Below are 26790 nucleotides of genomic sequence, written 5' to 3' on the forward strand. Positions count from 1 at the left end.
TTTGTTTTGTTTGTATGTCCCAATGTACTACCTAGGTATATTACATAGCTGCCATATATACTTCTTATATTTATACATGAATATTTTTTGTCAATGAAATGCATATTATTTATAAAAAAAATATAAAATACTTATTGTGGACAGGGTTCGCAACCATACAGAGGCGGACCAAGGGCCGGGCAACCCGGACGACTGTCCGGGGCGTCACAGTCGGGGGACACAAAAACGAGCTTCAAAAAGTAAATTTTATAACGTGTTTTCTACTGACTTTTCTTGGTTTATATTCTTGTAAAGTAGCGTCAATTACATTACCTTTTTCCATTCCACCATGGAAGAAAAAGAGAGTTTCATAGTACTAAAGGGGACTGTATCGACAAATGGAGACATAGCATGTAGAAAAAAGAGTGGAGTGGAAGTTGGTATTGTTTATAGCGGGACATTTTTGTGTGTGTGTGTGTGTGTGAACATTTCCCACGCAATGAATGTTATTGGATTTTATATATGTTACTCTTTTAAAGTGGAGTAAAGGGGGTACAGTACATACAGCAGTTGCTTTTTATTTCTTAGAAAAGACAAAGCCGCGCTAAATTGTCGGCCTTTGTTGAAACGATTACTGTCTATTGATCCCAGAAGTGATGCGAAAAGCAAAGCTAATAGTCTAACCCACAATATTAAGAGCTTCAAGTTCACTTTCTGTCTCATACTTTGGCATACAGTTGTATTCAGAATCAATCTTGTAGGCAAATTGCTTCAAGAAGAAGAAATTGACTTTCCAAAAGTTAAAATGATCGCAAAAGTGAAAAGTCATTTTGAACCATTGCGAACCGATAGAGGGTTTGAAGAGCTACTAATGCGAGAGAAATTGCAGAGACTCTTAAAATCGTCCCCTATTTTCAAGTGAGCTACAATTACGGCCACGGGAAACCAAACGTTAGTTTGAATATGAGACTCCTGATGAGTGCATTGCGGATCACAAAATTTCTTTGAAAAGTAGCTTTTTTTAAAATTATTTTCATGTTTTGCATCAGGCCATAAGCTCACTAGAAGAACGGTCTTCTCAATTAAACCACCATCATAACCTATTTGGGTTTTTATACAGGATCAAAAATGAAGAAAAAAATTCCTTGATGAAGGAATGTGCTGACCTTCAGGTGGCTTTAACAGATGAAGAGCATTGTGATATCGAGGGTTTACAACTTCAACAAGAACTATTGGTTTTACCATTCCTACTACCAGATCAAAATACTAAAAGCCCCCTTGAAGTATTAAAATACTTGACGAGTAACCAGCTGACTGAAAATGTATCAATTGCACTCAGAACTGCTCTCACTCTTTCTGTCAGTGTGCCTTCAAGCGAAAGGAGTTTCTCAAAATTAAAATTATATTAAAACAAAATTATTTCATATCTATCATGTACTAGGAGCGCCTCGTGGGACTCACCATGATGTCGATTGAGTTCGACATTCTTCTAGATATTGACATAGATGTCATTGTCAGAGATTTTGCAGACAAAAATGCTCGGATGTTTATATTGTTTGTTGTGAGGTACTGAAAACAAACGTATTTAAAATCGTTTAATTTGTTGCTAATTTTCAGTATTAGTGGAATTTAACTTTTTATTTAGTTTTTCTTGAGTTTTGTTATGCTATTAATTATCACGCCTGACGCCAAGGGTTGCAAAATTGGATAACAATTTGTATAAATGATTCTAGAATTTAAGGTATTGTTTTTATGGAAGAAAAAGGTATGGACGCTTTCTCATAAAGTTTCTTAAATTGACTTTGATATGGTTTACTTGTTTATCACACTTACGAAAGTTAGAGGATTTCTACTACTTGATAAAACGTGTTATTAAGCTTCAGTCTGCTTTTGTACAAATTCATGAGATACGTTTTATGAATGCTATGAACTTCAACCACTAGGACCCACATAAAAATGCTTGTTTATGTTGCTTTGCGTAAAACATGTTCAACATATGTGAAATGCATTTATTGGTATTTCACGTTATTAGCATAGATTGTTACATAGTCGGATATATGGTAGAATCAGTGGCGTACCAAGAGAGTAGGCAGGTTAGGCATTGTCTACGGGCGCAAGGTGTTTCGGTATATTAGGGGGCGCCTTAGGTTTTTAATAAAAAAGAAGCAAATTATATAAATGGAGCCCCAAGTTTTCGTGGTCTTTGTTTCCGAGCATGGCAAGAATAAAAATTCCTGCTCACTTTACTCGCAGTTAATTACATATGCACATCAAATTATTGCCATTATTGTAAACACGTCGAGGTTATAGCACTGTATAATTAAGAAATTAATCCTCCTGTATTAATACGATATCAGTCCTATATTAAGTGATAGCTTATTAACTTTAAATAAACTTTCCCTGCGCAAAAGGCTTCAAAAATAATGACAAATTCTATGACCTATAAGATCTGGATTAAAACGAGTTATCAAGTGTTGCCATGATTATGAGTCATAGCGTAATTGCCACGTACTGCAGCTACACAGAACCAAGTACCAAGGTCGGGCAAACATGGCAACTGGCCGGGGCGCAAAGGTCAGAGGGCGCCCAAATGAGCTCCCCAAAGTGAATTTTCGAACATATTTTCTATCACTGTAATAAAATGTAAAATATAGGCTAGGGTGCCAAAAAGACACTTTGGTCGGGTGAAACTTGTGCTCATGAATTGGGCATCTCTGATCTGATAAAAGAATTTGCAGAAGCAAAAGTGAGAAAGAGACACTTCTGATTTTGTGTACAATTTGTCGATTAAAAAAAAAATAGAAAAATTCTTATAAGCAGTTTTATAAGGTTTATTATTTATTTTATAATTACGTAAAATCGTAACATTTAGATAAATTAATTTGAAATCCTTCTGGTAATACTGGTTGATACATTGCTGTTTATTTACACTACCACTACAATAAAAGTCCGAATTTTACATGAGTATATTTTTAATGAACAGGGCACTCTGTCCAGCTTACCTTTAAAAGACATAAGTGCCTACTACAACGATATTAAAAGAAAAACGGTCAATATCCTCCCACTGATAATTTTCGGTTTATGGCAGTTTCTGCCCGTACACTTAAGTTATAGATGGTCATGCATGGGGCCTATTCGATGGGTGAGGGGTGCCACTAGGGATTTTGACCTAGGGGCGCCAAAGGCCATTGTTACGCCACTGGGTAGAATGATTCCTGATGTTATTCATATAAGAAAACAATTTACAATATAGCAGTAATCATGCAGCCATTAGTAGTATTCACTAAATGTTGTTCGATATTGTTTTTGTTTATACATATTGGTAGGGGAGAATGGAGAAATGGCGGTCTCCTACGCAAAAATCGTTATAATCTAGCTCGTAAAGCACGAAAAGTTTCCGCGGTAAGTCGATCCTATAGGTAATTCTGTCTAGTTTATTGTGACCAATTTCAAAATACATCCCTTATTTCATTGCCAAGCTTAAAACGAAAATATGAACATACTCAATTGACCGTTATTTCCACGGTTGGGTAATGGCAGTCAGAGATTTCCCCATGCTTTACATATGAGAAAAACACTTCAACACCATTAATATTTCAAATTTATTCATTAACTTTAGAATAGTTGGGTATCTAGAGGGGCAGATAATAAACCGCAGTTTCGTGTAAAGAAGATAATAAAAACTACTTATTCATTGAAGTTACATATATTTTTCGTCACCACCTTAATATATTTAAAATATAAATCTATTGGTATTGGCAAAAAATCATCAAATGAATATATACGTCTGGATCCAGTGGAAGTTCCTTGTTCAACTTCATCATCTTTGGCCTCTGAGTTAGATTACACTTGAATAGCTTTGTTTGGGGGTTGACTGTCAAGACTTATTTATTATCGCTTATTTTAATGTCGGGGAGCCCCGGTGACTGACTGCCATTACCCCATTCGTTTGACCGGGGCTACCCAAAACTCATGTTTTGAGTAAAACTCGGTCAATACCAACATATAAACAAATGAATGCATTTTTATAGATTGCTTTAGAACTATATAAGCATAGTGTCTACCTAAAAAGTCACTTAATAAAAATATCAAACGGAATAGTACTTACAGTGTCGAATATTTTCCCTAATATTACATCAAACGCAGAGAAAAAAACAACAAGCCTTCATTTAATACCTATCACTCCTACAATGTCGTCGCTCTCGAAATTACTTTATCTGACAGCTGCTAGTAAGGTGCTATCATCTACTTCTATTTACGACAAGTTTTTCACGCTATATCGAACTGACCGGGGTTACCTCCTGACCGGGCTACCCCTCTCTCCCCCACATAAATAATAATAGTAATAATAATAATAATAATAATAATAATAATAATAATAAACACAATGTAATTGATACCATATGTATATTTTTAAGTAGTAAATATACCTATATCATGTATTCGAGTATTAATTTTTTTGTAAAAAGGGCTTTAAAATATTAAAATCACTGTAATAAAACGTAAAATATAGGCTAGGACTAAGGGGCGTCTAAAAGCTACTTTGTCCGGGTGAAAATTTTGCCTTGCTCGCCCCTGAAACCATACCCAAATGAATAGTGGTATGTAGCGCCCCAGAGGGCCCTAATCCCTGGCAGGCTACGGCTAAGTTTGACGCTCAGTGCCGGAGCACCGAGTTAATAGATGTGTGAAAGGGGTCGCCACCTGTGAACTGCTTGGAACACAGGAAAGAAGTAAGCAAAACACCAAAGACAGGGTAAACCTGCATCTAAACGATCTAATATAAAAAAAAAACATAACACAACTATACAACGGTAAACGAATCCAACCTGTGCGAGACTGCCACCTGTACACTCTACGAGTGCACAGAGAGCAGCCCTTTCCTTGTGCCGTGATTTCTTTACCTGAGAATAAAACAAGGAAAACTTAATCATTAAAAATACACCTGTAAGGTTTGGTTTTTCAAAATGTAAAATTATGATTAAATGGGTGGTAATATTTATTTGACTGAGTAAATATTCACATGTGAGGTTAATCAATACTTATAATACACGTGTAAATGGAATGACTAGGCTTTCTGACATTGAAATTGAAACCAAACAATATAAAGTTTCTATAACTCTTAAACCTGCACAGTCACGGGACTAATTATACTTATACTGAATAAAAAAAATAAAAAAAAATGAAGAATAATAAAGACGAAAAAAAACATATTACATGGATAATAAATACACCTAGGATATACACTACAAGCAAAATATTATGTTAATAAGTTCACCATGGATTTAGTACTTATTTAGTACAAAATAGCTCGAGCAATTTAACTTTAGTAACCACGACTAGTCGGGTGGACATAGAATTGAGTGAGGCATAAGTATAAACAAACATCATACACCACTAAATTATTACTAAAAGGCTAATAAACCCCTTTTCAAGAGAAACATCATGTTATATAGAGATTGTTTATAGCAGACGTTGCCAAGACGAACAATCGATCCTGACGGAGTAGGATTATTTAAGGTGGACAGGAGGTGGACAAGTTGGACAGTCATAGCTGTAAAACATTGTAACAAGTCACGCCAATTGACATTGTAACATACCACAATAATATAGACATTGGGACATAACTAATAAAAAAAATAAACCATGTAGTCAATTTGCAGTGGAACACTACTGCGGCTAAGACACCTTTAGGCAGAGATTAAGAAGAAAGAACTAGAACGAGAACAGTATGACTCCTACAAAGAGTTAAATCAGTTGTAACAGAACCATGACAACCAAAGAGGACAACACTCTTGACCAACTTGTGCTACGTGGCCAAGCAAACTTTAAACGGTGGAGACGTGCTCGTGGCTTAACCATAATGATCCTGAAGGATAGTTATAAGCTATGCACTTCATCTTATTCATAAACTGCCTCGGAAGTAACTAAGACTTCTGATAAATACAACTGATTACCTGCAAACCAACATTTTAATAGTGCACTGGCAAATCCACAAGAGGGTGCGATATGTGCACATTACGTCGATAAATCACTGAAAGTGAAGACAAATTCTGTGCGAAGCAGAATTATTAGCCGGCTGCGAAGGCGGGCTCTTATCACATGGGGTACTTACCCTTATGGCAGGCATTGGATAAATATGACATACTATCATTTTCTCAAATACACTTTCTACACAAGTGAGAAGCATTTCCAAAAGAACACTGATTACACAAGACACACGAATTACTGCGTCACTCACACACGTAACATTGAAGCCTGGATAAATTGCCCAATCACTATCGCTGGGTTGATCCTCTGGATTAGTCAGCACTGGAGTCTGATTGTAGGAAGACATTCTCATTTCAAATGACCCTTCCCCGGGCAGAGAGGAGATGGTGGGGCATCCACTTCCTGGATGACAATGGTCAGTCCCGATGATACGGTGATGGTACACCGATTTAAGATTATAAACCTGAGTGAACTATATGAATAGCACGAACGTTGGGTTATCACCACAACCTTAAGACTGGTTGCTTTACCAAAATACTGAAGAAGCGCTTGAGCAAAACACGCACAAGTAAACTTCATGGCTTGGAACCCTACACCTCCAAAGTACAAGATTCTACTCCCTTTACAGGGCTTATTGTTGCATGCTCACTTTTGCACATAGGAAACGAAAATAATTGCTCAGATTGACTATAAGGTTACAAGAGCTTGGACTGCTGTGCAATAAATTCAAGATTATCATAAAGATGCGATAGTCACTTAACCATACGGACTGATCACTTGGTTTGCTGTGTTGGCTGCTTCCTGGAATACACTCACAGAAGGCTAGTTTGCCCTTGATGGGTTGACAATACGATCTCGGAACTTCCATGGTAGGTAACTGAACCGATGCAAAGTGATAGTGCAGATGGAAAAGATGATCAAACATTGCGTTGCTTCATTGCCGACGTGGATGGGTTGGGGGCCCCGCTACCAAGAGCTTAGCTGTGCATAATAAGATTTAGTTTAAGCCACAAACTAAATAAGTGCGCTAATACTGGCATAGTGACTAAGCCTCTCACTAAAACTGCACGCTATATATGTAAATTTGCTTCTACGAAACTATTGAAGATAACTTGAGAAATTCGCGCACACAATGTCGACTCACGTGGTAGGCTAAGGCAGGAACCTGTTTTCCAACTCCATCCAAATATTGCTGCTATTCAAACTAGTTGCACAAACTGGCTGTGAGGAATCGTTCCCTATATTGCAAAGTGAACTAAAACCACTTTGGATACTCGGATGACCACTAATAAACAAGATTTATCGAAAATATGTCGGCAGGCGAAAATTACTATCACCCATTACGTTTTCATTTTTTTGGCTGAGTACCCAGAATCCTTTGCGCGCACCCGCGAACATGATGTTTCAACAGGGTTGCCAAATACAAATGGTTACAAGAAGTATATTGTAAGTTATACTAGTAATACAATTGTAGATAAGTTATATAAAGGGGCGTTACAACCTCGCCCAGGTTGAAGAAAAAAAAACTTTGACCAAATAGTTTTTTTTATAAGTACGTATTCACCAAAAGTTCCTGGCGTTTTTCCAGGGAACAGTTAAACAATTTGACATTATCTAAATTATGAGTACCAATCCATTCGTTATTTAAATTTACCAGACTTACTGCGTTATTTTCCACACCTATGACTAAAAATGGGCCTAAATATTTCAAGAAAAATTTGCTAATGGTTTTATCTATCATAGAGCTATGTTTCTGGTTCTTTACAAAAACAAGATCACCAATTTTAATTTCAATACCCTTGGTCTTGACCTTAGGATTATTTTTCCTAAGACTTTTCCTTGTATTCAACAATACTGACTGGTGTCTAAACTTATGGTCTACTTCACCAAATTCTGAAGGCCAATCTAATTCTTTCTTGAAGTTATCTAGCGCTGAAAAATTTAGAAAAAGCTCTGAAGGAGCATAACCAGTAGTAAGAGATACAGAGTTATTTAACAATGACTGAACCTCCGACAATTTTTGACTCCATTGAGTATGGTCCTTATTAATAAATACTCTTAACAGGCGAGAAACTTCTGAATGGTACCTTTCCACCGGGTTGGATTTAGGATTGTACAGACTTAATAACAAGTGCTGAATGCCATTCCTGCGACAAAAACGACGCCATAAACAACAAACAAGCTGTGCTCCCCTATCAGTAATGAGTTCCTGGGGAATCGGATAATGGTAAAAATACCTTTTAGTAAAGATAGAAATAATTTCTTTGGCATTAGCATTCCTTACCGGATACAACACAAGAAATTTACTATAGACATCTAAGACAGATAATATGTAAGAATAAGAGTTACTTTTTGGTAAACGCTCTATGAGATCCACACTTAATTTACAATGTGGGCGGTCTGCCTCTACATGACAAATTTGATGTATTTTGGCCTGTGAACATGGTTTAGTTGTTGCACAAATTTCACAATCGTTTATAAATTTAGCAATGTCACGCTTCATATTCGGCCAATAGAAAAGCTTTTTACAATGTAGGTAACATTTCCTGGAACCAAAATGTGCTTCCTTATGAATTTCGTCAATTACTACATGCACTAAACTTTTAGGAATAATTAATTTCCAAACATTAGATTGCTTAACATATACTAAATTCAAATGTTTACAATAATTTGAGTTACCTTCTTCCAATTTAGTCAGACATTTACTAACAAAAGCATCATTTAGCTGTTCTTTAGACATTAGCTGTAAAAAAGAAGATTGTGTTAAGTTTTGAAATACAACGTTCACCATATACATAGCATTACCAGACTCATCCTCATCAGGAGGATTGCGTGAAATAACATCAGCAATATAGTTCTCACCAGAGGACAGGTGTTCAAATTGCAAGTTATAATCCTGAAGTATTAATAATAATCTAGTGGTTCTGGCATCTAGATTACGTATAGTTCTTAAATGGGTTATGGCCTTGTTGTCTGTATGGACAACAGTTTCTCTACCGAGCATATAATCTGCGAATCTCTCACAGAGAAATATTACAGCTAACAACTCTGTTTGGAAAATAGACAATGACATTTCAGTAGGTTTGATACGCCTACTAGCATAAGAAATAACTCTAAATTCGTCACCTTCGTATTGACCAATATATCCGCCAATAGCTATGGCAGAGGAATCTGAAAAGATGTGAAAGGTTTTACTCATGTCAGGCAATGCTAAGGCAGGAGGAGAGATTAACTCTCGCTTTAGTGACTCAAAAGCTTCTAGTTGCTTTGCACCAAATTGAAATTTCACTTCCTTACGCAGGAGATGCACCAAATCTTCGGTTAACTCGGCGTAATTGTTAATGAATTTACGACGCCAATTGGCTATACCTAGGAATTGACGTAACTGCTTACGAGTTCTTGGCACTGGAAATTTTCTAATAGTTTCATTTAGCTTAGAGTTAACTTTAACTTCTCGACCAGATATAACATGTCCTAGAAATAACAGCTCTGGAAACAAAAATCTACATTTACGAAAATTTAGAGAAAAGTTCAATTTGTTTAAAGTATACAGAATAAATTCTAGATGTTCGAAGTGCTGATCCATAGAGGGTGAAAAACAAAGAAGGTCGTCTAAGTAACAGGAGATAAAATGTTTTGTGGACAAGTCGAAAATACTGTTCATGACGAACTGGAACAAACTCGTGGCGGATTTTAGTCCCATCACTAGATAACGAAAGCAATATTGCCTTCCTTCAAATAAGAAAGCTGTCTTCTCGTAGGATTCTTCTTCCAAGGGTAGACAATAATATCCATCCTTACAGTCGAATGAGGAAAACACCATAGAACCTTTGAGGCGAGCTAGAATATCCTGTATGGGCTCTACGCGCACATTAGCAGTTATTACCTTCCTGTTCAGGTGTCTCAAGTCCAGTGTGGGCCTGATGGACTGTTTATCTGCCTTGTAAACACAGTGCACAGGGTTTAAATACGGTGACAATTTTTCTTCGATCACTCCCCATTCAAGCCACTTCTGCAGGAGCTTCCTGAATGGTTCTCGCATTGAGTAGGCTATTGGGTACGGCTTGCACACCACGGGTTCGTTATCAGTGAGCTCGATCCTTAGAGGTTTTATTTTCACTGGTCTAGGCCGCTCGGAGAATAACTCCCTATAACGAATTAGTAAATCTACTAATCTGGACTTAACATCCTCGGTTAGATCAGTTCTAGACAAGATGGTATCTCGAATTTCACTCACTGGCACCAAATAATCGTCTTCTTGGTTCACTTCTTGTATTAAAGGTTCCGGTTCCACTGAACTTATCCATAAGGAGTTCAAATTCAACTTGGCTGGCTTACCATCAAGGTCTTTGAAGGTAAGAATACGGTTAGAAAAGTCTACCACACAGCTGTATTTATTCAAGAAAGGAGTTCCCAGGAGAACGTCTGACTTCATACCTTCCACAATGAAGAAAGAAACTTCGAGAACATGACCAGAGAATTCTAGATACAAAGTCTTTTGACCTTTAACTCGGTGTTTGTTATCACCCACGAAAGCTTGCAAAGTTACATGCTTAGCTGGAACTAGCTTGGCGGTAGGCAACACTTCTACGATTCTTTTCCACTTATCATAACTCAAAAGGTTAGCTTCACACCCACTATCGATTATGCAAGATAGAGATAAACCGGCTATTTGGCCTGACAAATAAGGTGACTTTATGAAAGTGCTATCTTCACTAACACGGTCATGTGAATTTTCATTTAAGATAAAGAAAACTTGGAGAGGAGACTGAGTAAACCAAGTACCGTTAGTTCTGTTAGATAACATAGCTTCTGGTCGCTGACTACAATCTTGGCGGGCTCCAGGCGACCAATCAGGAGTCTGCCTTGTTAATTTAAAGCTGCATTACATTGAGCATAAGGCTCAGAGACAGTTTGCGAATTTACACTCACACTTTTATGGTTGTTCCTAAAGTTAGGACAATGACTACAATTACAGCAAGATGAAATAGGTTCAGCCTGTTCACAAGAATTTCCTGATTGATTATTAGCATTTCTACTAGAATTTCTATTTCTAACGTTTACTCTTCTAATGTTACAATTAGCCTGTCTGTTATTACTATTATTCTGTCTATTGTTAAAAGTATTACTACTATTGTTATTATTACGATTACCAAAGCCAAACCTTCTGTTATTACGCCTAAAATTAGCATTATTGTTATTACTATTGTTGTTGCTATTACCAGGAGGATTATTGCCTAAGTAATCCTTTACATTGGCATATCCCACTTGAGCCCATTTCTCTTTAGTAGTTACCTTATTTTCAGGATTAGAATTGGTACCAGAACTACCTTGTTCATTATTATTTTCATTAATCATAGTAGTGGCAAGATTAACATCGAAATGCACATTGCGTTTCTTACTCTTACTGGGAGGATCATTATCATTGCCTGCTTTGCGCTTAAAACTAAATGACTCTAAAGACACTAAAGGACTATTTAGTAGCTTAGTTTTATCAGGCACTTCCAATCTCATCAAGCGTTCAGCGAGTTCAGAGACAGAAGTAATTTCCACTTGACTTAAAGTAAATTGGTACTCTGGGGGTAATGTATCGATTAGGTAATCCACTAATTCTATCTGTGACATGTTATTCTTAAGCATTCTCAAACCTTTGGAAAGTTTCCATACAAACTCAGAAGCTTTTCCATGAATGCTGGGGTTATACTTAGTAGACAACAAATATCTCCACTGAGCCCTGCAAACTTTCGGATTTAGATATTGCGACAAGAAAAGACGTTTGAAGTCATGATATGAATGAATTTGATCTGAAACCTGCGAAATCCAACAAGCAGCAGAATCTTTCATGGCTCTCATAGCAACTAACACTTGGTATTCAGGATCAAGATTCAACAATTTAAAATTCTGTTCTAATTGTTGCAAGAAATCCAGTGGGGAAATTTCCAACACATTACCTGTAAACTCAGGGAAATGACTTAAGTCTGACAAACGTAAAGACTTCAAACCATGACCATTGTTATTGTTACCATTAATACTAGACAATGGACAACCATTGGACAGAAAAGAGGGGACATCTGGCTCCAAGGTGGAAGTTCTTGGGTAGGCAGAGTCACCACGACCAACACTGACTGACGAGACACAAGGCAAGTCATTTCGTGATTTAAGATTTTAAGAAAGAAAAGGATTGAATAAATTATTTCGTTCGTAACCAGAAAAACCATCAGCTCTACAACCATCCAAACCCTTGTCACGACTGGGCTGAGAATGAGCACAACGACTATGCGGCATACCATGAGAAGAAGCGGTGGAAACACAACTAACATTATTAAAGAAATGCTGTACCTGGGATAGATTAACATTGGCAGGACGAAAACAAGAAGTAGTGGTTACGGAAGTAGTTCCTATCAAAGGACTAGAAACAACCACTGGAATTTCAGAGTGACTGCTACTTTCACAAGTGCTAGGATTAGCAAGACCTAAGAATCTTTCAAAGTCTGTGAAGTGCCTACGCTCCACATTAACAGCATCAAAATTGGACTGATTGCCCTGTTCTTCCACTTCTTCATCGTAGTCTTGATCAAAAAGGATATCCACCTTCTCCCTTAAGACTTCAAGTTCGTCCCGTAGTCCTAAACAAGAGTTGCTGGTCTGATGAATCTCCTTGACCTGGCTGGATAATGTTTCCAATTGACGCTTACACATACTATTGTCCCTTAAGCAATTAAGTAAGGTTTCTTCCTGAGAGGCTAAATTCTCGTTCACCACTTCCAGCTGATGATTCAATTCCGCCGTGTTATTTTCCAATTGGTTGCTCAAGGCTGCTATACGGGCGTCTTGCTCTTTGATATGATGGTCTACAGTATCCTTCAGCTCCGACATTTCTTTTCCCACACCAATCACAGTTGACTTAACTTGCAAGACTTCTTCAGTCACGACCACTTTTATAGAATTTATTTGGGTAGTGAGCTGCGCTAAGAGCTCAGAAAAATTAGAAACAACACCAATTTCACTACTACTTCCGCTTTGACTCTTCTCTACCAAAGATCCAGTGTTTAAATCATCTATTTCAATGGTATTATCTGCTAAGTTAGGAGACTGTACCAAACATGAATTACAATCCCACGAAACATTAGGCTTGCCCTTTTCAGCAAAAGCTTCTTCACTTAATCCTGAACACTGCTTACAGTACCAAGTATTACAGGAAGTACACTCTAATAAAGTGCCTGAATGGCCACACTGACGAGCTTTCCTCTTAGACTTGTTCATTCTGGCACTAACAGTTTAACACATGCACTAAAATTAAAAGAATACACTGAAAAAATAGTTTATCTGACGTTGAACACTCAATTAACTTTTACTTCACTGACATATGATGCGGGTCCCCAACCCAATCCGACACTGTCAACAAAGAGCACTCTGCACTTCGCCCACAATGAAAGTTGACTTAAAGCGACTAGGCTTTTTTTTAAGGAAACATTCACTGACGACGGTATCCATCTTCGGGACTTAAGAAACATACAAGATATACAAGATACTGATAAACAAGAATTGTAACACGATACCAACAAGATCCTATATAGAGAAATAAAAATAGAAATCACTAAAACACAAGAAAAATCAAAAGGTACCAGCTGATATCCTGGCGATCAGGTCGCCAAAAACGAAAAACCCGCTGTAGCGCCCCAGAGGGCCCTAATCCCTGGCAGGCTACGGCTAAGTTTGACGCTCAGTGCCGGAGCACCGAGTTAATAGATGTGTGAAAGGGGTCGCCACCTGTGAACTGCTTGGAACACAGGAAAGAAGTAAGCAAAACACCAAAGACAGGGTAAACCTGCATCTAAACGATCTAATATAAAAAAAACATAACACAACTATACAACGGTAAACGAATCCAACCTGTGCGAGACTGCCACCTGTACACTCTACGAGTGCACAGAGAGCAGCCCTTTCCTTGTGCCGTGATTTCTTTACCTGAGAATAAAACAAGGAAAACTTAATCATTAAAAATACACCTGTAAGGTTTGGTTTTTCAAAATGTAAACTTATGATTAAATGGGTGGTAATATTTATTTGACTGAGTAAATATTCACATGTGAGGTTAATCAATACTTATAATACACGTGTAAATGGAATGACTAGGCTTTCTGACATTGAAATTGAAACCAAACAATATAAAGTTTCTATAACTCTTAAACCTGCACAGTCACGGGACTAATTATACTTATACTGAATAAAATAAAAATAAAAAAATGAAGAATAATAAAGACGAAAAAAACATATTACATGGATAATAAATACACCTAGGATATACACTACAAGCAAAATATTATGTTAATAAGTTCACCATGGATTTAGTACTTATTTAGTACAAAATAGCTCGAGCAATTTAACTTTAGTAACCACGACTAGTCGGGTGGACATAGAATTGAGTGAGGCATAAGTATAAACAAACATCATACACCACTAAATTATTACTAAAAGGCTAATAAACCCCTTTTCAAGAGAAACATCATGTTATATAGAGATTGTTTATAGCAGACGTTGCCAAGACGAACAATCGATCCTGACGGAGTAGGATTATTTAAGGTGGACAGGAGGTGGACAAGTTGGACAGTCATAGCTGTAAAACATTGTAACAAGTCACGCCAATTGACATTGTAACATACCACAATAATATAGACATTGGGACATAACTAATAAAAAAAAATAAACCATGTAGTCAATTTGCAGTGGAACACTACTGCGGCTAAGACACCTTTAGGCAGAGATTAAGAAGAAAGAACTAGAACGAGAACAGTATGACTCCTACAAAGAGTTAAATCAGTTGTAACAGAACCATGACAACCAAAGAGGACAACACTCTTGACCAACTTGTGCTACGTGGCCAAGCAAACTTTAAACGGTGGAGACGTGCTCGTGGCTTAACCATAATGATCCTGAAGGATAGTTATAAGCTATGCACTTCATCTTATTCATAAACTGCCTCGGAAGTAACTAAGACTTCTGATAAATACAACTGATTACCTGCAAACCAACATTTTAATAGTGCACTGGCAAATCCACAAGAGGGTGCGATATGTGCACATTACGTCGATAAATCACTGAAAGTGAAGACAAATTCTGTGCGAAGCAGAATTATTAGCCGGCTGCGAAGGCGGGCTCTTATCACATGGGGTACTTACCCTTATGGCAGGCATTGGATAAATATGACATACTATCATTTTCTCAAATACACTTTCTACACAAGTGAGAAGCATTTCCAAAAGAACACTGATTACACAAGACACACGAATTACTGCGTCACTCACACACGTAACATTGAAGCCTGGATAAATTGCCCAATCACTATCGCTGGGTTGATCCTCTGGATTAGTCAGCACTGGAGTCTGATTGTAGGAAGACATTCTCATTTCAAATGACCCTTCCCCGGGCAGAGAGGAGATGGTGGGGCATCCACTTCCTGGATGACAATGGTCAGTCCCGATGATACGGTGATGGTACACCGATTTAAGATTATAAACCTGAGTGAACTATATGAATAGCACGAACGTTGGGTTATCACCACAACCTTAAGACTGGTTGCTTTACCAAAATACTGAAGAAGCGCTTGAGCAAAACACGCACAAGTAAACTTCATGGCTTGGAACTCTACACCTCCAAAGTACAAGATTCTACTCCCTTTACAGGGCTTATTGTTGCATGCTCACTTTTGCACATAGGAAACGAAAATAATTGCTCAGATTGACTATAAGGTTACAAGAGCTTGGACTGCTGTGCAATAAATTCAAGATTATCATAAAGATGCGATAGTCACTTAACCATACGGACTGATCACTTGGTTTGCTGCGTTGGCTGCTTCCTGGAATACACTCACAGAAGGCTAGTTTGCCCTTGATGGGTTGACAATACGATCTCGGAACTTCCATGGTAGGTAACTGAACCGATGCAAAGTGATAATGCAGATGGAAAAGATGATCAAACATTGCGTTGCTTCATTGCCGACGTGGATGGGTTGGGGGCCCCGCTACCAAGAGCTTAGCTGTGCATAATAAGATTTAGTTTAAGCCACAAACTAAATAAGTGCGCTAATACTGGCATAGTGACTAAGCCTCTCACTAAAACTGCACGCTATATATGTAAATTTGCTTCTACGAAACTATTGAAGATAACTTGAGAAATTCGCGCACACAATGTCAACTCACGTGGTAGGCTAAGGCAGGAACCTGTTTTCCAACTCCATCCAAATATTGCTGCTATTCAAACTAGTTGCACAAACTGGCTGTGAGGAATCGTTCCCTATATTGCAAAGTGAACTAAAACCACTTTGGATACTCGGATGACCACTAATAAACAAGATTTATCGAAAATATGTCGGCAGGCGAAAATTACTATCAGCCATTACGTTTTCATTTTTTTGGCTGAGTACCCAGAATCCTTTGCGCGCACCCGCGAACATGATGTTTCAACAGGGTTGCCAAATACAAATGGTTACAAGAAGTATATTGTAAGTTATACTAGTAATACAATTGTAGATAAGTTATATAAAGGGGCGTTACAGGTACAAAGCTCTGTAACGCTATCTACTACGCATGACTGATTCTTCGTGTATTTCTTTTCCTGTTCGGTTGGTGTACCCTACTACAGCCTTGAATCTGGCACCATGCAATATGCCAGCTTTTGACTTTTATCTCCTTTTTTGTCATATTTTATGATTGTTTTCTACAAGCCACAATATAGCTACTTGGCAGCAATATCCAGTTAATCTATTTCTGTTAAAAAATATATATCCATGTTGCTCTATAGTAGAATGAAGGAAAAATAGATTTGCTGGTGCCGATTTACTGTAGGAGTCTACATATTTGTAAAATTTACAGAACATATTTGTAACAATATTTTAATAGACCAGCGTGTAAATAATTGAATTATGTTGTGTTCTTACTTGTGAAATGTGTGTAGAACTACGATAATCAATTTTGAACCTCTTAAACATGGATTTGTCCTTAAGTAAGACATTAACCACAGTATACAAAGTAGTGAAATGAAGTGAAGTATCTGAAGGCAGTCATGATGGACAAGCATAAAAGTTAAGGGATCTATATATGTGTGAAATTTACGTAAGTACGGTAATAAATCTCATGTTATTTTAGAACATCAACGTGTAAGCAATGAAACGTACCGAGATATACCTGTAATGTCCATAGTAAAGTACAAATGGGTAATCCAGCACGTAGGTAAGCTAAATGTTTTCATGCCATATAGCTACAATGTTTTGCACTATCCTTGTTTATGTTTGTACGCATCATCGCTGGCCCGCCTGCTCTCTTACGGATGCTCCACGCTCTATCCGCAAGTCCTTCTGTTGCGCTCCTGCCTTGACTTGATTAGACAGCACTCGTGCTTTTTAGTGGAAACCTAGCCCAAGTTAAAGTTTATATGGCATATGCACTAGTGCTATTCAGCCGGTTCGCACCGGTTCAGTAGAACCGGTTGTTAAAATATTTCGAGTTCGCAGAACCATTTTTTATACCCAGATATAAACTCAACATACAACCATGACCTAGCCAAGAGTGAAAGAAAGAAATTACATAAATTAGATGTATACGCGTGAACCTGGCAGAACTAATTTTCGGAAATCGAAAATAAACCATGCAGATAAGATTTCTGTATCTCTTGTATGTCTATTAGCATAGTAAGTGTTTGTATTGCAAATTTCAGCTGAAAGGGAGAGCTTTTAAAATATAAATGCTTCACAGCCAAAAACAATTGACATATCTGAAGAACGTTACTTTGCCCTGTACATACCAGATGATTAATGGAGGGCGGAGGAAATTGAAAACTTTAAGTGTATTTGTTCTTAGAAATCCTTACAGTTACAGGGTTAAACAAGGCATAAGCGTTTATTTCTTAATCTCAAATGCTCAGATATCAAGAATGAGAACTGGTATTATATGAGTGAAGTGGTAATGGTTATCTATATTTGAAACACATACATAACATTATCAACAACTGTCTATCCATTGCTGGATAAAGGTCTTTGCAATACTTTAGACAACCATTTATTTTCAACGATCCGTTTCCAAGATATTCGAAGTGCTACTTATTTTCATAACACCTTGTATTATACAGTATGCTGTATAGGTTGCTACATGTCACAAGACAATTATATCTATCTATTTATATATTATACCCAGTGGCGTGCCGTGACTTTTCTCACAGGGGACTAGGTTCGAAGAGAATGTGTGCTGTACAGTGGAGGTCCTGACTAGTGTTGTTGACACCAAATAACACAATTTATATGTTTCTGTAAACGCTTCTTCTACCAAGCCTCTTTCTTTCAAGAAATGGATAATTTCAGTCACAGTTTTATTTGAAAAATCTAAGAGTCTGTAAACCTATATTAATTCACTCCGCAAATTGTTAAAATTAAAAAAAAAATTCCTGTAACGATTTAAGGGTCAAAAACAATCAGGAAATCGAGATTTGAAGCACTGAAAATTCTTTAAATCTAACAGCTCAAATTGTAACTCAATGAGATCTTGAAATCTCACCTCCATTTGTCCAATCGCAGTATCAATAATGTCATTGAAGAGACGCATATATTTAATTTTTGGATCTGTTGAGTCATCTACTTTAGTTTACGTCTTTTATTAGAAAGTTCCCGTTGTCATCCAATTCTACTTTTCTATAAGTCTCTTCAAAATCGTTTCTTGCATTTCTAAGTTGAGATACCATCTTTTGTACTTTTTAAATGCAATATTTTACATCCAAGGTTTTACTTTAAAGAATGTTGAATAGTATATCCGTGCGCGAAAAAAAATGACTGAAAAATTTTAGTAGAAATGCAAAATCGAAATCCTTCAATGATAACTCACACATTTTTTTTGTAGTCATGAAAGCTTCGATGTCGCAATTATCTGAATCCTCTACAATCTTCTCAGAACACCGTAAGAGTTGTATTTGATTTTCATTTACTGCATTCACAATTCTAGAATTGTAATTCCATCTTATATTGGCAACTGTTGGAAATCGCTTAATTACTTCTGATTCAGCAAGCGCGTTACAGCGTTTCAATGAATATGAAAAGAAATTTGGAATGCCACTTATTCTAAAAAATATTTTACATTCCTTGATGTGATTAACAGACTGTGGATCAACGACATTGAGTTTGTGAGCATAGCAGTGTATGGTGAGTGCACTCAAACACCTTTTCACAAAATATTGTAAACCGTTCAAATGTCCAGAAAACAGGGTTGAAAAAAACATGTTTTTTTTAAAAAAATCATAAAAAACGTTTTTTATGTTTAAAACATGTTTTTTTTTGTTTAAAACGTTTTCAACGTTTAAAACAAAGTACTTTGTTTTAAACAAGAAAAAAACATGTTTAAAACGTTTATTTTGTTTAAAACAATAATCTACATAAGCTTATATATAACATTTTTACACTCTTAGGTACTGCTTGCCATCTATATTCAACCGCTAGATCAAATTTCGGGAACTTCCCTAATCTCGATCCGCCCAAATGTTCAATTCCGGAGAAAAAATCGGGATTTTCCCGATCTTCGTTCACAGAATATGTAGTTTAGTTTATTTGTGTTACGTTCTACTGGTCGTCTGCATTCTTCATCTTTAAACTCCCATTGACGCAACTGCTGTGTCAGGGCTTTAAACCTCAATGGCTCAGTCTTAAACCTCAAATTAAGGCTGGAAGATGGTTTTGGTACTAATTTATTCCTCAAAGATGCAACTTTCCTGGTGTGCATTTTACGTATGTGGGAGGAGGGTAAATATCGTGTTTTTTTTTGTTTTGTTTTCAACAGTTTTTGGGGGGCCGTTCCCCCTCTTGGGGGATAGATTCATAAAAATTGTTACATGAAGCAATGAAGTAGGTTACTACATGGTAATATCGTGTATTTGTACCAGGGTTGGCTGGTTTAAACCAAAAAACGAAAAATGTTCCTAAAAGTGTAAGTGGTTGTAAAATCTTGATGAACACACGTTTGTGGGTTATCACGTTTCACTCCCGTATATTACTCCTATTATATTCAGACCTAAATTCCCCATTCATTACTCAAAAAGATTATACTGCATAAGCAACTTTATATATATATACAAGTTTATAAATGTTTGTTTTGTGATTTTTTTGTAGTTGTTATTATTGTTTTTATTTAATTGCAATCAAAGAAAAATTCTAAATATTGTTTCGTTTCAATGTTTACTATTGATAAAATACATCGAAATGCCGTACTTTTTGTGTGGGGGGAGGGGGGGTCAGACCCCACGAGAGACATTTAGTGAAATGAGAAGTCTCTTTGGTATTTATTTATGTATAAATGAGTCTGAGCCAAAGTGGACTCAAATAATTCGTATCTTTATTCACTTTTCTTACTAATATGCAAATTAAGTCGTTGTATTTCTTTAATTTGTACCAATAAAAGTTGCTGTTAACTAACTCGAACTAAATTAGTTCTTCTGTACTCCGTAGTACTTTGAAATTGTCCATATGTAATTCTGTATAATGGTTTCACTTGTGCAACTGTTTATCTTTTTGTCCTTCTGAAATGACTCTTGACAGTTATATTAAGAAGCATGTAAAGATCAGTACAACGTATTTTTATCAGGATTCCTTCGTGAGTGAGTCGGCAGACGTATCGCATTTGTGGCCAATTAGTCCTGGTTCCGAGTTCAAATGGAGGACAATTTCTCTCGGATATAACTCGAGAAACGATTTTTATTCCGCTTTAAGCTTATGTGATCCCTTCCAGCATAAACCCGGTAGTTGCATAATAACATCAAGGCGAAACAAACTTATTTCTGTCCATATATGATATGAATATATAGAGCAAATTATTTAAACCAAAAGAACCTGGTTTAAACCAAAAAAACGTTTTTTTGTTTTTTCAATAAAAACCATGGTTTTTGCCAACCCTGATTTGTACTTCTTGCTTATTATGGGGAGCAGGGAGGGGACAAAGTTAGCCAATTTTTGGAGTTTCAGTTTTTTGACGTAAATTACATTTATTTTTACAACAAACATCAATAGCTCAGTCCTTAATTAAGCTAGAAAGGTGATTTGGTACCAAAGTATTTTTGAGAGATAAAACTTTCCGTCACTTGCATTTTATGTATATACGGGGTACGTATGTACGGCCGAGAGAGGGAGGATGAAGTATTTTTTTTTTCATCAATTTTTTTTCATCAGGTTTTGGCGGGTATTCCTCCCCTCTGTGTGGTACATCCATAAAAATTGGTATGTGAAGCAATGAAGTAGTCCCCTACATGATAGTAACCTGTATGTGTACTTGTTGTTTATAGAGGAAGAGGGGGTCAAATTTGGTTAATTTACATTTATTTTCGGGACGGTCCCGTATAACACAAGATATATTTCACTGAAGTGGTCTAGAAGCATAATTCTTGTTCGTATATATGATGTGTGCAGCAAAAATGATTTGCATATAGACGTGGTACTATAGTGGGGGAGGGGAGAGAATGTCTAATTCAATGAATGTTTTTCTGCGCATATTTTTTTAAAAAATATTTCCTACATAAAACGAATTCATTACGCAATGGTAGCAATGGCTACCATTTCTTATATTATTGTCACAAGTATGTGGCCTACACATTAGCATCATTTTGTCAGCGCAGGTAACTGCAAGGGTTGCCAGGGCCCCGCAAAGTCAATATTTTCATATTTTTAATGATATTTTATGTCTGTTCTTTTTCTATGAATACGGCGGGAATTTCACGCATATTATCTCGTTGGAATTTGTGGTCTATAAGCTTTTCAATGGTGTATATCTCATGAAATGTTCAAATACTTCACTTGAACTTCTGTTGGTTTAGTTATAAGCACACTGATGTGCAGAATTTCGTTCAGTAATTGCTGTTATAATAAGAATATAACTCTGCTTGTAATTTACTCCATGCACAAACCCTGCGGAGGATGGGTTGTTTGTTAGAAAATTAAATTAGCTTCTTCAATCTGATATTTTAGTTGTTTTAAACATGTCCAACCAGCATCGAAAAAAAACACGTTTAAAACAGTTTGTTTAAAACGTTTAAAACAAACTGAATAAAACAACAGCCCTCGTTTTAAACATGTTTTAAACACTTGTTTTAAACATTTTGTTTTAAACATATCAACCCTGCCAGAAAATGTGGCAGCTCCATTAATAACCTAGTGCTACAAGCTTTTGCTTACAATTAAAGTGAGAGTGAACTTGGAAAGCATGCTCACTTAGACAGGGGCGGATCCAAGACCGACTTCTGGGAGGGGACGATGGGTTGCCATACTGCTACTTTTAAGAGCTCCAAATTTTGGGATGGGTTTTATTTATATATATAAAATCAGAAAGTTTCCTCTTCTGCGGAGGCAATCGCCCCGATCAGCCCCCTGGAACGCCCCTGCACTTAGAGCAGTCGCAGTGCAATCACTAGTAGCATCCGCAAAACAAATAAATCTTTCATGAATATTGCCGTCTTTCACGTACCGAATGAATGTTGAGAGATCTTTGCAATGTCCGTAGTTTTGTCTAACATTATTGCTGTAGAAAGTGTATTGTTTATTTCTGACTTAACTTTATCCAGAATTACGTCACCAACACATTTAATAATATCATTCTGAATCCTGTTTGATGTTCCTTTAAAGGCTTCTGTGCTGTGAAGATGACAAGTCAACATGGGCGCCCGAGGGAGAGGGCAGGGTGCGGCCCGGGCCTTCCTCTGGCTCACGAAAATGTATACGTAATATAGCAAACCACGTATATTAAATACCAGAAATACCAGACGCAACATAGCATCTATGGAGATGGGCCGCTCCCTAGAACATTTTCTTCGGGCGCCCCTGCAAGTCCATTTAGTATCTTACTTAAAAAGTAACTGAATTATTTCAATATAGTTTCCCTAATTGACAGAATCTTCCTGTTCGTTATGACCTCTAAATGATAGCTCTTGTTTAGCCATAAAACAAGAGGCATAAATCAATCGGTTCATTAGTTCTCGGTTTGAATCAACTTCTGCATTGCTCGCTCAATTGAAAATCAACTCTGGTTTCCCGAAAGTTTTCAATTTAGTTATTGTGGACAGGTGTGAATAACACTTTTCGTGGCGCAACTTGGGTTTGTGAAAATTGTTCATGTCACAAAAGCCATCATTATTCCACACGTCCTTTTCTATGTGGAACAGAATACAAGACCAGCAATACAGTTTGTTTCTTGTCTTACATGCAGTTAACTATTTTGAAGAAGCAAAATAATTCGTTTTGATATTATGTATATAATCTTTCATTTTTGTCTGAATGGAAATGCTTGGAGTTGTTCTACCACTGGTTATTACTTGATGCTTTTCTTGAAAATTAAGGAATCCAAATAATACGATGAATAATTAGTCCAGAATACAACACTGAAACGGCCGATCCCCACCCCTACTGTCTCCCGTACCAATTGAAGTAATATCACTGCTTGCGCCATCGCTTTGCTGCAAGGGACTCGGTTTCTCAAACGAGTCCCCTTCCATACTTTATTCTTCGAGTCATTTTCAAAATATATTGACAATCTAAAAAGTTCACACTTCACTAGATCTCTTAAAGTGTCAAGATTAATACTGTAAATTTGATTGCATTAAAACTATTAACTGTAAAAAGCAAACGAGCATTAAATTCGCTTACGACAGAACGCCCGTGCTTAGAGCTAAGACAACATAATATGAGGACTAGCTGGCTGGACCCTGTTCCCTTTCCCGAGAAAAGCCGATTAAAACCCGAGCGTTTCCGATCTCCACTTCGCTGTCGCACCCAGCACACGGGCGCTGACTAAAGCTGTCAGAACAATTGAAATAGTGTTATTTTACGAAAATAGAGAAATACAAACAATGTTTTCGTTTTCTTTGGTATATATTTATCACAAAATGCTTTAATTAAAATGCCAAGGGACTAGCCTAGTCCCCTAGTCCCCTTGACGGCACGCCGCTGATTATACCTACATATTTAGATATAAAATATACAGAACCGGTTGTTAAAAAATTAGAATAGCACCACTGGGCACATGTACTCGAAAGTAACTCTGCACAGAGGAATGAAAATGATTTATTAAGGTACAAAGAGTAGATTTACTGAAACATATACATACAATGATTTTGTGTGGATCCGTACAATAAATCTTAACCAATTTCCCTTATAAGCAGACTCAAGGGACATAAAGATCGAGATGCAACTTTTTCACTCTGGAAGGCACTCTGCAAACGTAGAGTGAGTATTATACACTACGTGATTATTACAATAATCACTCTACGCTCTGCAAAGAAGTTATATGACCTGTCAACAGTGGTTGATTATTGGAGCTCATTTGTTTCTTGTTAGTAAACAAAACCGTGGAGTAAACATATTTACTCTATGAATAAACTTGGTGTTTGTAAGTGCCAGTGATTTAATTTATATTATTGTTATTTTTTCGAAAATTAAGTAATAATAATTAAGCATGTTACGTATGAACACACCCAACAATCTTTTGAAATTTTTGCTAGAAAGGAACATGAAGTGTTTGAGATATTGATATGGCCAAAAGGAATGTAAATTTCATTAAAGCAAAAGACCCGGTCTTCTTGAGAGAATTGAAAGAAAAAATTGCGTACAAATAAGGAGCAACAGTCGATACGAAGGTAATTGTCTAGGTGTTTAGTCGCTGAATGTGATGCTGGATTCACAATTCATATCTCATATTTCCTCTTATTTATATATTTGAATTGTTGTAAGGTTGAATGTTGCCATGTACTTGCAAAGGCTCATATTGTCATTTTAGTTTGTTTGTTCACTGCATTTGCGAAAGTAATACACTTCATATTACCGTCCGTGCTATCCCATTTTATAGAGCTACTTCTATTAAATAAATGCGAATTTCTTTTAGTAACAAATGCACTCCTAAGGCTTTAGAAAGATGTTTATTAAGGAAGGAGTTGTAGTAATGGGTGCAGAATGGTCTTAAGAAGGCTGAGTATAAATACAGAGTTAGGTTTGGTTAGGCTACCTGGTGTAAGACTTTAGTTAGACTAGAACATTGACTGGAACAGGTTGTCATATAAGCTTCAAGTATCACTTAATTTCAGTAATCCATGGTTCTCTTGAAAATTTATACCATTTTCTTCATTATTCTTATATAATGCGGAGCTATCATATTCAACGCACCGATTTCCCATCCTATACGACTACCATGCTGTTCAGTCATCGAAACCTTCCGCGTCTTTGCAAATAGTACCCACTTCTACATAACTTTACTGCCAAACTTCGACACTTAAACATTACATAAGAACTCCAAATCATCATTTCTTACCCCATTTCTCCTGTAAATTTTCCTATTTTTTATATAAAAAAAACAAACAAAAAAAAAAAACGGAGGGACAACTCTAAACTTAACCCCCGGACCAGTTTTTATGAAATTTACCGGGCCAATTGGAGAATTTATTTTGGTTTGTGAGGAAGAGTGAGTGGAAGTTAGATGAGGGGATTAGTTGAAAAGAAGAAAGTGTTTGTTGTTGTTGGTTGTTTTTGCTGTTGTAAGCTGCACTGTATGTGAAGGAGAAAGGGACTATTTGGCAGAGAGGCACGCTTGTTATGATTTAATCGCGGGAAAGGCATCGTGGAAATGGTGCGTATATTTTTACATTATTATACACGATTTTCTACTCGAAATTGGAAAAGTTTACACGCCTTTGTTTTGAAGGTCTAACCTAACGTAACCTAATTTAGTACATTTTGATACTTTTTTTATGACATTTAGTATCACTCCCAATTCCAAAGATAAGATATGTTTTATCGCATATATTATGTTTTGAGCTATCCTCGTTTATGTGTATACCCGCGCCTGTTCCCTACGGCTCTGGACCTCTCTTGCGCTCCTCCGCTGACTCGGTTAGATAGCATTCATGCTTTATTAGTGGGCATCTTGCACAAGTTGGTTAGTGTGCGTACGTACAATGAACTCCTCCTAAAGTGAATCTGTACAAAGGCATGCAAGTTCACATCCCTATCGACGGCACCGAAGCCAGTAGTTGGACCAGAGTGAGTACCAAGTGGTTTGGGGGAGAAACTAAATAGTACCTCCTTTTTTTTTTAGATTTCATGGAGAAGTTTACACGCTTCTGTTTTGAAGGCCTACGTAATTTAGCACATTTTGGAATTTTTTTTTTTCTTCGATTTTTTGTGTTGTCCGGCGACACAGCACTAATGCCCCAATTTGTGCTAAACGGCGTGACAAACATCTTGGCATTTGAAGGCGGCGCTCCAAGTTCCCTTTAAATGCTACTAGGAAATGAGAGGCCAGCGGTATTGCCATGTTTATTTTGCACACATCCACGTCTATCCCGTGTCACCTGATCGTGCTGTATTTTGTCTGCTTACCCATAACCAGACCCCTTTACCACTTGGCAACGTCACGCCAGAGCTTGCGTTTATTCGTTTAGCTGAAATGTCAAGGCGTTTGTCACAGGCCTTAGGTGTCTACAGAAAGGATGAATGTTATCCAACCGAGTCAGGGCAGGAGCGAAGTAGGCGGGCCCGCATAGGGGTGTGTCCGTAAAGAGCAGGCGCGTCAGTGACAATGAGTGTACTCAAACGAGGATAGCAGAGAAACTCTTTATATGGCAAAAAAGAAAACATATTCTTTGCGTGTGGCAGAGCTTCGCAACACTTCTATCATCACTTTGTACACTGCCTTCACATAGCACTTCACTTCATCATGTCTTCGTTATGGAATACTACATGGTAAAGAGCAAAGTTTGCTTTTCCTACTTCTACATTATTATACGTGTAACAGGTAAAATCCCGATATATTTTGA

The 26790-nt window shown here is 37.1% G+C and overlaps 1 long non-coding RNA gene across 3 annotated transcripts in view; it reads left to right on the forward strand.

The window, feature by feature from the left end:
* Nucleotides 1-24283: 24283 nt before the first annotated feature.
* The window catches only part of LOC145674527 (uncharacterized), a 56398-nt gene continuing 53891 nt past the window's right edge, over nt 24284-26790 (forward strand). The window contains exon 1 of one of the 3 annotated variants that reach the window (XR_014128966.1): nt 24284-24371. This is a non-coding gene — a long non-coding RNA (uncharacterized LOC145674527). Of the gene's footprint in view, nt 24619-26790 lie in introns of all 3 variants that reach the window. The other 2 variants (XR_014128967.1, XR_014128965.1) reach the window with 2 other exon arrangements.

Source organism: Thermobia domestica, chromosome 17 (genome assembly GCF_964235325.1).
Source record: "Thermobia domestica chromosome 17, izTheDome1.hap1.1, whole genome shotgun sequence".
NCBI lineage: Eukaryota > Metazoa > Arthropoda > Insecta > Zygentoma > Lepismatidae > Thermobia > Thermobia domestica.